The sequence below is a fragment of the Eptesicus fuscus genome, chromosome 4 (assembly GCF_027574615.1).
Source record: "Eptesicus fuscus isolate TK198812 chromosome 4, DD_ASM_mEF_20220401, whole genome shotgun sequence".
Classification (NCBI taxonomy): Eukaryota; Metazoa; Chordata; class Mammalia; order Chiroptera; family Vespertilionidae; genus Eptesicus; species Eptesicus fuscus.
This window is the reverse complement of record NC_072476.1, coordinates 70,163,918-70,179,480: the sequence shown is the minus strand read 5'-3', so window position 1 is coordinate 70,179,480 and position 15,563 is coordinate 70,163,918. Positions and strand designations below refer to the sequence as shown.

The window sequence follows — 15,563 nt, the reverse complement described above, 5'->3', positions numbered from 1 at the left end:
TGATCAGCTGCCTCCTACAAACCCCACACTGGGGATTGAGCCCACAATCCAAGCCCATGCCCTGCCCAGAATCAAACAGTCACCTCCTGGTTCATAGGTCTGTGAGAAATGCTCACCTGTCTGAATTCAAATAACAAACTCGGAGACAGAAGTATGGTAAAAACAAGATGTTCTTGAGATCCGGTGTCAGTCCAGGTTGCACAGACACAACTGGGCAGTGATCACAGCCCATTTATTCAGTCCCTCCTCTGGTTCCCCATTGGCTGAGTATTATGGGATCACCTGTTTCCTCATATGTCCTCACCTAGGTCTTACTGTCTCCCATTGGGCCATTAAAAAAATTGGTCTGAGGCCTTTTCTAGTTGTCTCCACCTCCCCATCCAGTTGGGGCAGGCGCCTTGAGGGTTTTCACCATGATGCTGGCCCATGTCCACAGTTCCTTGCTCTTACATCCTCTTCCCTCCTCCCTACATTCTGTTTGCCCTGAAAAAATGCAGTAGCAGTTTCCATCAAAAGCAGACTATGCTGGAGATGGATCACAGAGGCCCACTTCCCGCAGGTTTACGCTCAACCACAGAGCCACGCAGGCAGGACGAGGAAAGATTCTTTCAAGTGAAATTGTATTTCTTGAAAACACTTTTCCTGCTCGTGTGGAGATTTAATATTCTTTACATATTGCTTGCTTAGTTTTGAACTTCTGGCTCCTTTTCTAATAGCTAGCTGTCTCTTGTATTCAGGTATTCATTACTACAACCCTCCACCTCCCAATAGCGACGTTTAAGTTGTAACTGTCTAGAAAAGAATCTGGCAAATAATGGATGCTCAATAAAGATTTGCTGATTGACTGAATGGCTGATTAAATGAATGAACAAATGAATTAGTGAGAGAAAAAAAATTCAAGGAGTGTAAATGTGAAACAAATTCTTTTTTTTTTAGTCGCATTATTTATTTATTTATTTATTTTTAATTTATTGATTAAGGTATCACATATTTGTCCTCATAAACAAATTCTTACTGATGATTTTTGTAAAGAAGTATTTGTGATGCTGATTTCATTCTTTTACATTTCCCCCAAATTTGTTAACCTTTTCATAACCTTGAAAAGTCAATGTAGCCATATAATTTCAGAACTCTGCTTAGAAAAATCAAATGCTATTTTAAAAATGACTACTATTGGATCAATGAAAAAAAATGAGTACTCTTTTTTTGGGGGAGTTCTAATTGACATACTTAATTGCAGTTATTATATCCTACAAATTACTTTTCTATTCATAGTTTACCTTTTACTTTGAATCTCTTAGAATACTGTCTTACATTGTACATTCTCTAGTTTTCATAGTAATAAAAGTTAAAGACTGTGATATTAATCTGGCCCATACTGAATCAGACCTGTTAAACAAATATTCATGATGACAATAATTGAAATATTAGTTGACATTTATTTTTGTCTTATAAAATTAACCTTTTAAAAGGCAACTTTCAGGCTCACAGATGTTAGTTATATTGTACCCTATAAATTTTTATTTCTTAATACATTTTTGTAGTTTCCAAAATTTCTCCAGTAAGCTTTCATTATTTTTATAATCATAGAAAGCAATACATCCTATTAACCCTCCACCCCACCAACTCAGTAATTTATCACTCTGAGCAAATTCCTATTAAAACTTATATTTTATTATAGCAATTTTTAAAGGCATGAGAACCTATGGCAGTAATTTCAACTTGAAATTTCCAAGGGCTCTGTCAAGGTGAATAGAGAACTGTATTCATAGTGTATTTGTGTAGAATTTGCAATTGCCTTAATTGATTGTACTGTCTATTCTCACACCATATTTAAGTTGAAATTACATGCTGATCTACTTAAAATGACCTAGTATATATAATCTATTTCTTTTTCTATCTTTAATACATCTATTGTTTTCTTACATGTAAAACAAGGAGCAGGGATAATTGCTAAACTTCGCTTTGGTTCTAATATTCTAAAATCATTTGCTGAGATTGTTCTATAATAAGCTCATTAGTGATAAAATTATAGAGTAGGGTATTTTGAATTCCAAGGAGCACTGCTCAACTCGCTAGCCAGGATATGTTCTCAAATTGCACAGAGAAGAATGAACTTTGAAAGTGTACCCATGAAGCCGAAACCGGTTTGGCTCAGTGGATAGAGCGTCGCCTGCAGACTCAAGGGTCCCAGGTTGCAGGCACATCCCCAGTAGGGGGTGTGCAAGAGGCAGCTGATCGATGTTTCTCTCTCATCGATGTTTCTAACTCTCTATCCCTCTCTCTTCCTCTCTGTAAAAAAATCAATAAAATATATTTAAAAAAAAAAGTGTACCAATGATGTGTGAGGGATCACACTGGAAAGTGAGAAATTGATAAGTTTAAAGAGTTTTAATACTATAGTAATCATCTAACTCTATCCTGTACCTCTGGTTTCAGTCACTTCTTCCTAATTAGAAAGACATCAGTGTATTTCCATATGGTATGATTTGAAGAAGAGGAACTTCCGAGAATTTCTTGAAAACGTCTGCTTCTCTAACTATAGAACTTTTCTTACAACATATTCTCCATTAATGAAATCCTTTCCAGTTACCTCATGTCTTTCATATGCATCACTAGGGTGATTCTGCTGTTTTTATAAGAGCCAGTGACTTTTGGATGAATTACAAATTTAAAAAAATTATATTGCAGGCATTTTCTTTTCAAAGTCCGTTTTTAGTTCCTATGAAGGGAGCCAGTATGACTTGGTGGTTAAGCAGTTAAAAACTGGCTTGGAAACAAACAAATCTAAGTTTGTATCCTAGCTGTACTTTTCAACTACTGACTGACCTTGGACAAGATACATTACAGCTCTGATCCTCAGTTTTGTCATTTGTAAATTAAGGATAATATAACTTTTTTTTTTTTCAAAATTGTTTTTGAGGAATAATTACTAGTATATGCCGTATACAAAGTACTTTGCATTCCATTGAGTAAAGCAATATTTATTGAGCATTAACCACGTATCAGGCACTGTGCCAAGCTCCTGTCTAACTCAGGACTGTTCTTTTTCATCTTTTTTAAAGAAAATATATTTTTATTGATTTCAAAGAGGGAGGAGAGAAACATCAATGATGAGATAGAATTATTGATCAGCTGCCTCCTGCACGCCTCCTACTGAGGATCAAGACTACAACATAGGCATGTATGTGCCCTGGACCAGAATCAAACCTGGGACCATTTAGTCCGCAGGCCAATGTTTTCTATTCACTGAGCCAAACCTGCTAGGGCTCACCTTTTCCTCTTAAATGTCACTTTCTGAGGGAATGCTGTTGTGTTAGTTCAGGCCTCTAGGAAGTGAATGCTAAGATAGCGTAAGACCTGCAAACCCAGCCCTGTGGCTATGGTTGAGTGTGGACCTATGAACCAGGTCACAGTTTGATTCCAGGTCAGGGCACATGCCCAGGTTGCAGGCTCCATCCCCAATGTGGGGCCTTCGAAAGGCAGCTAGCTGATTGACGCTCTCTCATCATTGATGTTTCTCTCTCTCTCACCCTCTCCCTTCCTCTCTGGAATCAATAAAAATATGTCAAAAAATAAAAAGACAAAAAAGCTTAATACAGATCGGTGCAAGAGTGAGGGAAAACTGGGTCAGCAAAAGCCTCTCTGGGGAGGAGTCACCCAGCTGAGATACGAAGGACCAGTAAAAAACAGCTGTGCGTGGCCCTGGGCAGGTTGCCCTCCGCTAATGGCTTAGGTCTCCAGCCTCAGAGTAGTCCTAGCGCTTCCCCCCCCAGCTCTGGCGCTGAGGCACATCTCCCGCCAACCTGGGACCCCAGCAGTCCCGCGCATGCGCTTTCTAGCAAAGCGCTCGCCGGAGGGGCGGGGGTGTTGCCGGAAGTGTGACTTCCTCGCTCTTCCCATCCGGGGTCACGGCCGTCTTCCGGGTGTTTCCGAATGGGCTTTCTACGCCGCTTTTGGGGCGACTTTTCGGTCTTCCGCCTCTAGCCACCGCCCTCAACCTCCCACACCCTTGCCGGCCCTGCCTTTTCTCGAGTCTCTCCGCCCCGGCCGCCGAGTTCGGGTGTCGAACGCAATCCGCGTTCGGAGCCAGGCCTCGCCCCTCCGCGGCCGCTGCCTGTCGGCTCCGGCGAAAGCTCCCACCGAGCGCGTGGGCCGTCGCCGCTCCGGCCTTGGAGCTCCTGGGCGGGCAGTGCCGGTAGGCCCTGCCCCAAGGACACCGGTGAGTTAGCGGGCTCGGGGGGTTGGGGGGACGCACCCTGTAGGCCTAGGCCCAGAGGGCGGGGCGCGGGGAACTTTTTGGAAACTACTGTTTTGTTTTGCGTGGGAGGTTCCGGCAATATGTCTTCCCAGACTTATGGGCGGGCCCAGGGTACTGTACTTTCTGAAGAATCTTTGCACCGTTTACTCCCCTCCCCTCCCCCTTTTCCCTTCCTCGTGCCTGTCCTCAGCCTGGGACCAAAAGAGGAAGGTTGTTTTGGGATCGCTGCATGGTGTTTCAGAGGCTGGTTTAAAAGGGCATGGCATGGCCTTCGTTCTTCCCGTTACGGGAAAGTGCACAGGTTAGGACTGTCAGGTTGTTACCCTTCTTTGCCTGTTCAGCCTTTGTAGATGGGCTCTTCATCTCTTTTTCTAGGCCGGAATACGAGGGATTTATGTTTCTCACAACTTCCGGATTACCAAGTAACGTGTCTTCGAAACCTTTGTTTAAAATAGTTGTTTTAGTTATCGTATACCAGTAGGGTGAACAACAAAGAAACAGAGAAACTGGAAAAACTCAAGCGAACTAAGCTAACTTGGCAACTCGTTAGCAGATGTGAAGTATATATGATTTTGTGAGGAAAGAGAGCCTAACTGAACACCAAGTTTGTGTGTTTGTATTATAGGTAACATACTATTTTTTGGTAAATGCCATCATATTGTATGATTTATTATTATTTGTAATTCTTCATTGTTTGAAGTATTACATATAGTATTACATATGTCTCCTCCCCCCCCCCCCCCCCGCCATTGTTGTATGATTTATCACCTCAAAGCATTACCATGTACTGATTAACAGCCTAAAGGCTCTTTTTTTAAAATTCTTTTAAAATTTCTTACATTACCCTCCCCCTCCCCACTCTGCCCTCACACCCCCCTCCCCTTGTCTGTGTCCACTGGTTAGGCTTATATTCATGCATAAAAGTCCTTTGGTTGATCTCTCCCGCTTACCCCCACACTCTCCTACCTTCCCTCTGAGGTTTGATGGTCTGATCGATGCTTCTCTGTCTCTGGATCTGTTTTTGTTCATCAGTTTATGTTGTTCATTATATTCCATAAATGAGTGAGATCATGTGATATTTATCTTTCTCTGACTGGCTTATTTCACTTAGCATAATGCTCTCCAGGTCCATCCATTCTGTTGCAAATGGTAAGAATTCCTTCTTTTTTACCACAGCATAGTATTCCATTGTGTAGATGTACCACAGTTTCTAATCCACTCATCTGCTGACGGGCACCTAGGCTGTTTCCAAATCTTGGCTATGGTGAATTGTGCTGCTATGAACATAGGGGTGCATAAATCCTTTCTGATTGGTGTTATTAGTTTCTTGGGATATAGTCCTAGAAGTGGGATCACTGGGTGAAATGGGAGTTCCATTTTTAGTTTTTTGAGGAAACTCCATACTGTTCTCCACAGTGGCTGCACCAGTCTGCATTCCCACCAGCAGTGCAGGAGGGTTCCTTTTTCTCCACATCCTCGCCAACACTTGTCCTTTGTTGATTTGTTGATGATAGCCATTCTGACAGGTATGAGATGGTACCACATTGTTGTTTTTGCATCTCTGAGATGATTAGTGACTTTGAGCATGTTTTTCACATGTCTCTTGGCCTTACTTCTGTCTTCTTTCAAAAAGTGTCTATGTAGGTCCGTTGTCCATTTTTTGATTGGGTTGTTTATCTTCCTTTTGTTAAATTGTATGAGTTCCCTGTAAATGTTGGAGATTAAACCCTTATTGGTGATAACATTGGCAAATATGTTCTCCCATGCAGTGGGCTTTCTTGTTGTTTTGTTGATGGTTTCTTTTGCTGTGCAAAAGCTTTTTATTTTGATGTCGTCCTATTTGTTTATTTTCTTTTTAGTTTCCATTGCCCTAGGAGCCATATCAGTGAAGAAATTGCTTCAGTATGTCTGAGATTTTGCTGCCTGTGGATTCCTCTAGTATTTTTTTGTTTTCCCGTCTTACTGTTTAAGTCCTTTATCCATTTTGAGTTTACTTTTGTGTATGGTGTAAGATGGTGGTCTAGTTTCATTTTTTTTGCATGTATCTGTCCAATTTTCCCAACACCATTAATTGAAGAGACTGTTTTGACTCCATTGTATGTTCATGCCTCCTTTGTCGAATATTAATTGGGCATAGTGGCTTGGGTCGACTTCTGGGTTCTCTATTCTATTCCATTTATCTATATGTCTGTTGTGCCAGTACCAGGCAGTTTTGAGAACAGTGGCTTTGTAATACAGCTTGATATCTGGTATTGAGATCCCACCTACTTTGTTCTTCTTTCTCAGGATTGCTGCAGCTATTCGGGGTATTTTTTTATTCCAGATGAATTTTTGGAAAGTTCGTTTTAGGTCTGTAAAATATGCCGTTGGTATTTTAATTGGGAGTGCATTGAGTCTGTAGATTGCTTTGGGTAGTATGGACATTTTGATGATGTTTATTCTACCAATCCATGAACAGGGTATGTTCTTCCATCTGTTTATGTCTTCCTCTATCTCTTTTTTTCAGTGTCCTAAAGGTCCTTCTTATGTACTGATAGTTAATAGTAGTAACATTACTTTGTTGATGTACTAACTCCAATTAAGTCTAACAGATAAGCTCCAATGAAACAGGTCATTTAAGAAATGTCCATTTCAAACCATATGACTAGATTATTTTTCACCACTTGGATGGAATCTAATTCTTTTTTTTTTTTACATTTTTTTATTGAGGTATTATATGTGTACATATCTTACCATTGCCCCCCCCACCCCACACCCATATATGCCCTCACCCCCCAGAGTTTTGCGTCCATTGTTTATGCTTATATGCATGCATACAAGTCCTTCGTTTGATTTCTTATCTCCCCCACCTCTCCCTAACTTTCCCCCTGTAATTTGAAAGTCTGTTTGATGCTTTACTGTCTCTGTATCTATCTTTTTGTTCATCAGTTTATAATGTTCTTTATTATCCATAAATGAGTGAGATCATGTGGTATTTTTCTTTCATTGACTGGCTTATTTCACTTAGCATAATGTTCTCCAATTCCATCCAGGTTGCTGCAAATGGTAAGAATTCCTTCTTTTTTATGGCAGCATAGTATTCCATTGTGTAGATGTACCATAGTTTTCTGATCCAGTCATCTGCTGACAGGCACCTAGGCTGTTTCCAAATCTTAGCTATTGTAAATTGTGCTGCTATGAACATAGGGGTGCATATATCCTTTCTGATTGGTGTTTCTAGTTTCTTCGGATATATTCCCAGGAGTGGGATTACTGGGTCACATGGGAGTTCCATTTTCAGTTTTTTGAGGAAACTCCATACTGTTCTTTCCTGTAGACAGCAGATATATGGGTTTTGTTTTCTTATCCAATCTGTTACCCTGTGTCTTTTGATTGGGGCATTCAATCCATTTACATTTAAAGTTATTATTGATAGGTACTTATTTGTCGCCATTTTTATTCTATACCCCTGTGTTCCTTCTTTGCTTCCTATTTCTTTCTTTTTTTTTTTTTAACAGCAGACCCTTTAGCATTTCTTTCATTGCTGGTTTGGTGGTGATAAACTCCCTTAGTCCTTTTTTGTCTGTGAAGCTCCTGATTTCACCTTCAATTTTGATTGATAGCCTTGCTGGATACAGTATTCTTGGATTGAGACCCTTCCTTTGCATGACTTGGTATATTTCATTCCATTCCCTCCTGGCCTGATGAGTTTCTGTTGAGAAATCAGTTGCTAGTCTGATGGGGGTTCCTTTGTATGTAACTGTCTGTCTCTCTTTGGCCGCTTTTAAGATTCTTACTTTGTCGTTGGTGTTTGCCAACTTAATTATAATGTGCCTTGGCGTTGGTCTTTTGGGGTTCATTTTGCTTGGGACTCTGTGAGCTTCTTGGATTTGTGTGGGTTTTTCTTCCCTATATCAGGGAAGTTTTCTGTTATTATTTCTTCAAACAGGTTTTCTATTCCTTGCTCCGTTTCCTTTCCTTCTGGTACCCCTATTATCCTGATGTTGCTTTGTTTTGTGTTGTCCCGAAGTTCCCTTAGGCTTTCCTCATGCTTTCTAATTTTTGTTTCTAGAAGCTGTTGTAATTGGGTGTTTTTTTTCCATCTTTTTTTTTTCTTTTTCTTTTTTTTTTTTTTCATTTTTTTCCATCTTGTCTTCTAGCTCACTTATGCGGTCCTCTGCTTCTTCTAGTCTACTCTTGATGCTTTCTATTGAGTTCTTTACAGCAGCGATGTCATTTTTCATTTCTTCTTGGTTCTTCTTCATTTCCTCTTGGTTCTTACTCATATTGTCGATTTTGTCTTCCAACCTATTCAGCCACCTTATGACCATTTCTCTGAATTCTTTCTCTGATAGGTTTTTTGCCTCTAATTAGTTTACTTCCTTTTCTGGTGATGCCTGCTTTTCTTTCCTATGGGGGCTATTTCTTTGTCTCCCTATGGTCTCTCTTCTCCGGATGTCTGGTTATGTAGTTCTCTCTCTCCGGCGTTGATTTGAACCAGGCACAACACACAAGGCACTAAACAGAATTGTATTCACGATATTAATAACCTCCAATAAAGGTAACCACCAGAGAAAGACAAATTAGGGAATAGGAGTGGAAGAGGGAGAGTAAAAAGAAAGAACAAAAAAAAAAAAGAAAAGAAAAAAAAAGAGTGTGAATCTGAACTTGGGAAAAGAGCAGAAAAAAAAAGAAAAGAAAAAAAAGTAAGAGAGACAAGAACGATACTAAGAGAGAAAAGGGGAACAAACTATATATATGGGGAGTAAACTCCACTAGAACAATCACTAATCCCAGCAAATTCCAGCAACACGAGCCTGGAGATTAATACAAACTGCAACACCAACTAATATCAAGTGAGGCAAGGGAAAACAAAAGTAAAAAACAAACAAAAACAAAGCAAACAAAAGAACCAACCAACCAAACAAAAAGAATAATCAAAACAATCTCATAAAAAAGCATAAAAATTCAATCTAATCAACATTCAAGCAAACAACAACAAAAGGCCAGAGAGAAAAATAATTTTTTTTAAGGTAGAGTAGAGAGAGGTATGTATGGATTTGGAGCAGGGTGTTGGGAATTAGATATATAAGTAGGGTGAAATTTTAGCAGAGGGTAAACTGAAAAAGTAGGGAAAATCTAAAGCCAGAAAGGGTTAAGATAAACAGGAGACCAAAAGGGGAAAGGTTAGGAGGAGAGTGATGGCATAATGTTAGCGTTGAGATAGGGTAAAACGATTGTAAGGGAAAGATGCAAGTAGAATGTAGGACACTAATCCCAAAATAAAAGAAAGAGAAAATCAAATGACATTAAAAAAAAAAAGTAAAATAATAGTAATAATAATGCTGATTGAAAATAAAAATGTAATAATTAAAAAGGTGAAAATTGAGTGAGGAAAAAGAAAAAAATTTAGTTTCTTAAGTAAAAGATGCAAAAAATGAAAATAAAAAAATTAGAATAAAAAAATTAAAAAAAATTGAAAAAAGAATTTAAAATAAAAAATAGGAAGGCTAAAATGTGCAGTAGCGGCTGTCATTCACTTCCTCTATTATTCTGTTTGGTATGCCTGTTTCCCAGTCTGGGCGGTATTTCAGTTCAGGTTCGTTCCACTGCTCCTCAGTGTTGTAAGCCAGTCCTGCTTTTTAAGCCGGCCGTGTCTTAATTTCTCGTATTTATTTTTGATTACACCAGAGACAATTAGCGTTTCAGCCCCTGGGTGGCAGTGTTTCTGAATTGACTTCCGGGCCTCTCTAGCTTTTTTTTTTTTTTTTTCTTTTTTTTCCCCCTCGATGGCACTCACTACCGGTTTGTGGAGGTGTGCGCCTCAGAGCTTGTGGAGGTGTGCGCCTCAGAGCTGCCTCTCTGATGGTCACACCCAACTCTGCTCCCCAGGTTCCGGAAAAACAACTTCCCCCTGCAGTCTTTCAGGGTTTTTCCCACCTGGGTTTTCCTATGTATTGGGCTTAGTAATCAGAGTCGGAAAGAGCCCAAGTGTGTGGACAGTGGGTCTGCGCGCAAGACTAAGGAGCCTGCACTCCTTTGAAAATTCTTAGTCTGACCCTTCTCGTCAGATTAAAATGAGTTGCTTTTAAGAGATCACTTCTGTTAGCAGCTCAGAGGACCCCCTTCCACATTCACGGATCACGGCAGCTCCAACTGCCGCAGATTTTTCTAGGCACAGACCTCCCAGTTCCTGCCGGTCCTGCGGCTCGGGCGCTTCCCTCTCCCACCGCGGGGATTAGAAACCACACCTTATTTCAGGCGAAATCTGACCTTTCCGTGGTGCAGTGAAGAGTTCCTTTGAATCTGAATGTTTGCGCCGTTTGGGGACAGATACTCTGGTGCTCACAGCTGTTCAGTGTTTGCAGTTGTCGTGGAAAGTCAGGTTTCCAATAAAGTCCTCCTTTCCTTGCAAGATGGCGAGGCGCCCGGTGAGCCCGCAACTCCGGGAGGGGACCCAGCCCCTGTGGGTGCTGCACGGTCAGGGGAACCCTGCCCAGCACTCCCCCGCCTGCTCCTGGAGTTTAGCTGTCCCTTAGCTTGCCAACATACACTCCCCCTGCGAACCTCTGCTGCTCCTACTCTCCGCCCCAGGTCCGGACTCCAAATAGGACTCTATTCAGCCGCCATTTTTTGCCATCTAGAATCTAATTCTTAATAAAAATGAGTGTCCTTTTCGAAACCTGCAAGAGGTTTTGACAGTGGGTAAACAGGATTTAGGGATTGGACTTTTTGCATTGTGGAGAAAAGAAGTGAGTTTAGGAGATGGATCAAAGGCATTTGGACAAAATGGACAGATAGTTTGATTTAGCCACTACAGTTCTGTTTTTATACTAGGTAAATTCTGCTTTCTGAGGAATCCTGTGTAAGGATTTATGTAACCGTAGGTGTTCTCCAATTCCTTAAAGGAGAGGTCAAGTTAAGGACAAATTCCAGGTTATAAGGTACAGGATCTATATAGTTCTATATAGCACTGGGAATTACTTTGTAATCTGATACAGCTTGTCTCAGAACCACTGCATTGGTTCTGGCCTTTTTGTTTAAAACAATTCAAAATTTACTGAGGTTATTCTGTTTTATAGTCAAGTACTGATGGAGAAACTTCACTTTCAAGCTAAGAAAAATGGGATACCACAAATATCTGGATTTTATTTATTATAAAATTTCTTATACCTATTGCTACAGTTAATGTGAAGTCGTGTTTTATGTAGATCGTTATCTACTTAGTGAAGCCTTTATTCAGAATATAAAGAAAAATATTTAAAATTCTGTGGTGATTTCCTTAGTTTTTCGGAAACTTTCTATTTAAAAAATTATCCTTTATATTGTTTAGGATAGATTATTATTTTGGTGACACTTTTATCTTCATAAAAATCAGAGTTGAAATGTATTAGAAAAAATGTTAGAAATAGGAATTGAAATTAATGGGCTTTTGGTTTACTTCCTTATTTCTAGGTGGTCATGCAGGATATTAATGCTGGGGAGTGATGAATGCCACTGGTTACATTCCCTAGGAATGTTCCTCTTTATTTTGTGGGCTGACTTGGTAAGAGCCAGACTTGAAGGCCAAGATTCATACGGAGGGGAACCTGATAAATATTTTGTTATGGAGGGACTCCAAAAACTTCAGTGGGTTTCTGGGAATTTGGGACAGGTCAAACTCAGTATTTACCTCAAAGTAAACTTGGCTATGGAATCATTGTAAGCTTTTAAGCCTTGGATAATTTGGTCATTAGCTTTGTAGAGTACTTGTGGGCCATAGGAGATCTTTTGACTTATTCTTAGTTTGGGTCTGACCTTGTAATGGCATAGGAATAGGTGAGGTCTGGGATATTAAGTCACTTCCGATCTTCAAATCTGAATGCATAGGTGTAGGACTTTATTTGGGTCTGGAAGAAAAACAGACATACAAGGTGGGCAAAAGTAGATTTATAGTTCATATGGAAAATAGTACAATAAATAATAATACAAGAATAAACTGTTTTACGTACTCACAACTGTAAACCTACTTTTGCCCACCCCTATATTTATTTATAGGTATAAACAAAGTGTTTTAGAATTTTTACTATGAACTGATTTTTTAAAATATATTTTAAAATTGATTTCAGAGAAGAAGGGAGGAAAGAGAGAGATAGAAACATCAATGATGAGAGACAATCATTGATTGGCTGCTTCCAGCATCCTCCCCACTGGGAATCAAGCCCAAAACCTGGCATGTCCCCTGACCGAGAATCAAATAGTGGCCTTCTGGTTCATAGTTCCACGCTCAACCTTTGAGCCACACTGGCTGAGCTGAACTGAATTAAATAAATTTGAAAAATTTTTAATTCTAGTTTTTCTGAATACAGATTCCATCCCTTGTTGATCATATCTGTAGTATCTGTTTTCTAACAAAATGAAATATCAAGCAAAATTCATTATTGTAATGACTTGTATTTAATGTCATTTTCTCAGGAATCATATGAAATAGGAATTATGTTCTATGGGGATGTGGGTCAGGGAAGCAGAATTAAGAAGGCTAAGAAAGGATGAACCCTGGCAAAGGGTCTAGAACAAGGCATTAGATACCAATCTGGAATCTGAAATTCTATGATTATTGAGTGTACTTTTAATAAAGGATTCTCTGGAATCCTTTTTGGTTCAAGATATTTTCCATTTCCTTTGAGTTAAAATCAGTACAGTGTGGTAGATTTTATAGTATTGTTTTTTTAAAAAAATCTATAACAGATAAAGGCCTGCTAAAGGAAGTTGACAAACACTTATTTTCTGGAGGTAACATTTGTCTTTGGTTCAGATGAGAGGCACTTGGGATGATATCTGATGGTGGCCAGAGACTCTTTCTCAAAATCTGTTTGACCCTGCCCTTGCGAGGTGGCACAGTTGGTTGGAGTGTCATCCCATACAACAAAAGACTGCAGGTTCTATTCCCCATCGGGGTACATATCTAGCTTTTGGGTTGATCCCCAGTTGGGATGCATGCCACAGATGGCACAACCACGTTTCTCTCTCGTATTGATGTTTCTTTTTTCTCTCAAATCAATTAAATATCTATATCTATATCTATATCTATATCTATATCTATATCTATATCTATATCTATATCTATATCTATATCTATATCTCCTTAGGTGAAGATTAAAAAAGCAAAAAAACAAAAACTTTTTGAGCCCTGAAATGGTAAGTTTCACTCTATGTAGCCAGTTTGCAGAATTTTAATCTTTCAGAATTAAAAAAAAAAAAGGGACAAAGTTTGTATGAGCGATATATTTTTTTGCAGATCATTCTCTTTTTCTCTTCTGTTGTCTCCTGCACCAGTTTTTCCAACCATATGGTCTCAAACCCCAGAGGCAACTACCTATTTTTAAAAAAATTTTTTGTAGCTGCTTAAGTGTTTTTTTCTTGTTCTAAAAAACTTTTATAGCTCATTCTTTTGATTGACATCTGAAAATGAAGATTTAGTACCTTTCTGTATTTTCTCTCATTATAAATTGTGATGTATATACATAAAAAAGCTATACATTTAATATGTATAGCTTATATAATAAAAGGTTAATATGTAAATTACCATCACTCCGCTATGCCCACGATTGGGCCAGCGGGAGGCGCAGGGGGCGGTACTCGGGGTGGCCGATTGGGCCGGCAGGATGCTGAGCTTGTGTCACCAGCGGCAGCTCGAGCTCAGCGTCTGCGCCATGGCTGTGCTGCGGCACAGAAGGGGCCTCTGGGGCTGCGAGCCCACGTCCTGCTGTGGACCATCAAAAGCGGGGAGCAAAAGCTGGGGAGCTGGCTGGCTGTCCGCTCTGGCACCAGGCCTTTCGAAAGCCTCCGCCATGCCGGAGGCTTTCAAAAGGCCTGGTGCACCGCTGGACAGACAGCCAGCTCCCCCACGATCGAAAGCGGGGAGCTGTGTGTCCGCTCCAGCACCAGCGGACCCCTTGCCATCAAAAGCGGGGAGCAGGCTGCTAGCAGTGTCCGTGGAGAGTGCTAGGCTTTGCGGGGCAGTGGATATAGCCTGGATGGCAGGTTAGGCCTAGGGGACCCTACACGTGCATGATTTAATCATGCACTGGGCCTCTAGTTGTATAATAATATATGAATATATGTGATCTTTAAATATAGTATGCACTAAGTGATATAAATATATTATTATTCTGTGTTTTCAATGTTTGTCTTATTGTAGGAACCAAGTTAATTATATTTACTTTTTTATATAACCTTTTGAGTATGTTTTTTCTGTAGTAATTTATTTTGAATTTGCTGCGGTTTTTTTTCCTTGTAATTATTTCTGCTCTTTCAGCAGAATTGCTCTCTATGGCAAATACATTAGGTAACCTATAAGTTAACTTTTTTTCCTCCTTAGATATCTTGAAGCCCTCTGTCCTGCTCTAATTTAAGCTGTTAGTTTCCCTTTACCATCATCCTGGGTAATTTACTTTGTTTCTGCACTGTGTTGGACCTTCTTTTTCTTAGATCTCAGGTTTTCTTTTTTGATACCTTACATGTCTAAACATGTTTTTATTTCCCCTTGCATTGGTAGTGTAGCTGGGTATAAAATTAATAGCTTGAGAGCATTTTTTTTCAGAAACTTGAAAGCATTGACTTCATTGTCTTGTGGTTTCTACTGTTGCTTTAAAGCCATTTTGATTACCAGCCCTTTGTTTATAACATTTTCTGCTGTAACGTTTTCTGAGCTTCTTTTTCCTGATATTCTGAAATTTTGAAATTTCACCATAGTATGCCTTGATATTCATTTCTTTTTTTAAGCTGTGCTTTATACTCATTGGGTCCTTTAAATGTTAGGATTATTGTTCTTCAGTATTGGACATTTACTTTTTTACTTACTTGGTAATTTCTTTCTCTGTTCTTCCTGGAGCTTTTGTTATGTTGGACCACATAGTTTGATTCTCTTCTATTTTTTCTACTATTTCCTGCTTCCCTTCTGCCCTCATCAGAAGGAAAGATTTCCTCAATAATCTTTTAACTCTGTGTTGGAATTTTGGCTTTCAGTTTTATAATTTTCAAGAGCCTTTTCTGTTTTTAAGCAGTATACTCTTGTTTTGTATATGCAATGTTTTTTTCATTACTTGGGGTGGTTTTTTTTTTTAAATTGAGTTTTCATTTGTTCTTGGCATTATTTCTGTTCATTCTCAGATATTTTTTCTTTCTGACAATCCATGTTGTCTATTTTTTTTAATTTAATAAATCTTTATTGTTCAGATTATTACAATTGTTCCTCTTTTCCCCCCCATATTCCCCTCCACCCAGTTCCCACCCCACCCTCTGCCCTCACCTCACTTTCCTCGTCCATAGGTGTACGATTTTT

General features: G+C 39.5%; 1 protein-coding gene across 3 annotated transcripts in view; it reads left to right on the top strand.

The window, feature by feature from the left end:
• Nucleotides 1–4,136: 4,136 nt before the first annotated feature.
• TENT2 (terminal nucleotidyltransferase 2) overlaps nt 4,137–15,563 on the top strand; it is a 72,067-nt gene continuing 60,640 nt past the window's right edge. For 2 of the 3 annotated variants that reach the window (XM_054715125.1, XM_054715124.1), the window contains exon 1: nt 4,666–4,683. The gene's annotated coding sequence lies outside the window, so the exon portion shown is untranslated. Of the gene's footprint in view, nt 4,223–4,665; nt 4,684–15,563 lie in introns of those variants that run through there. The other variant, XM_008161979.3, reaches the window with a different exon arrangement.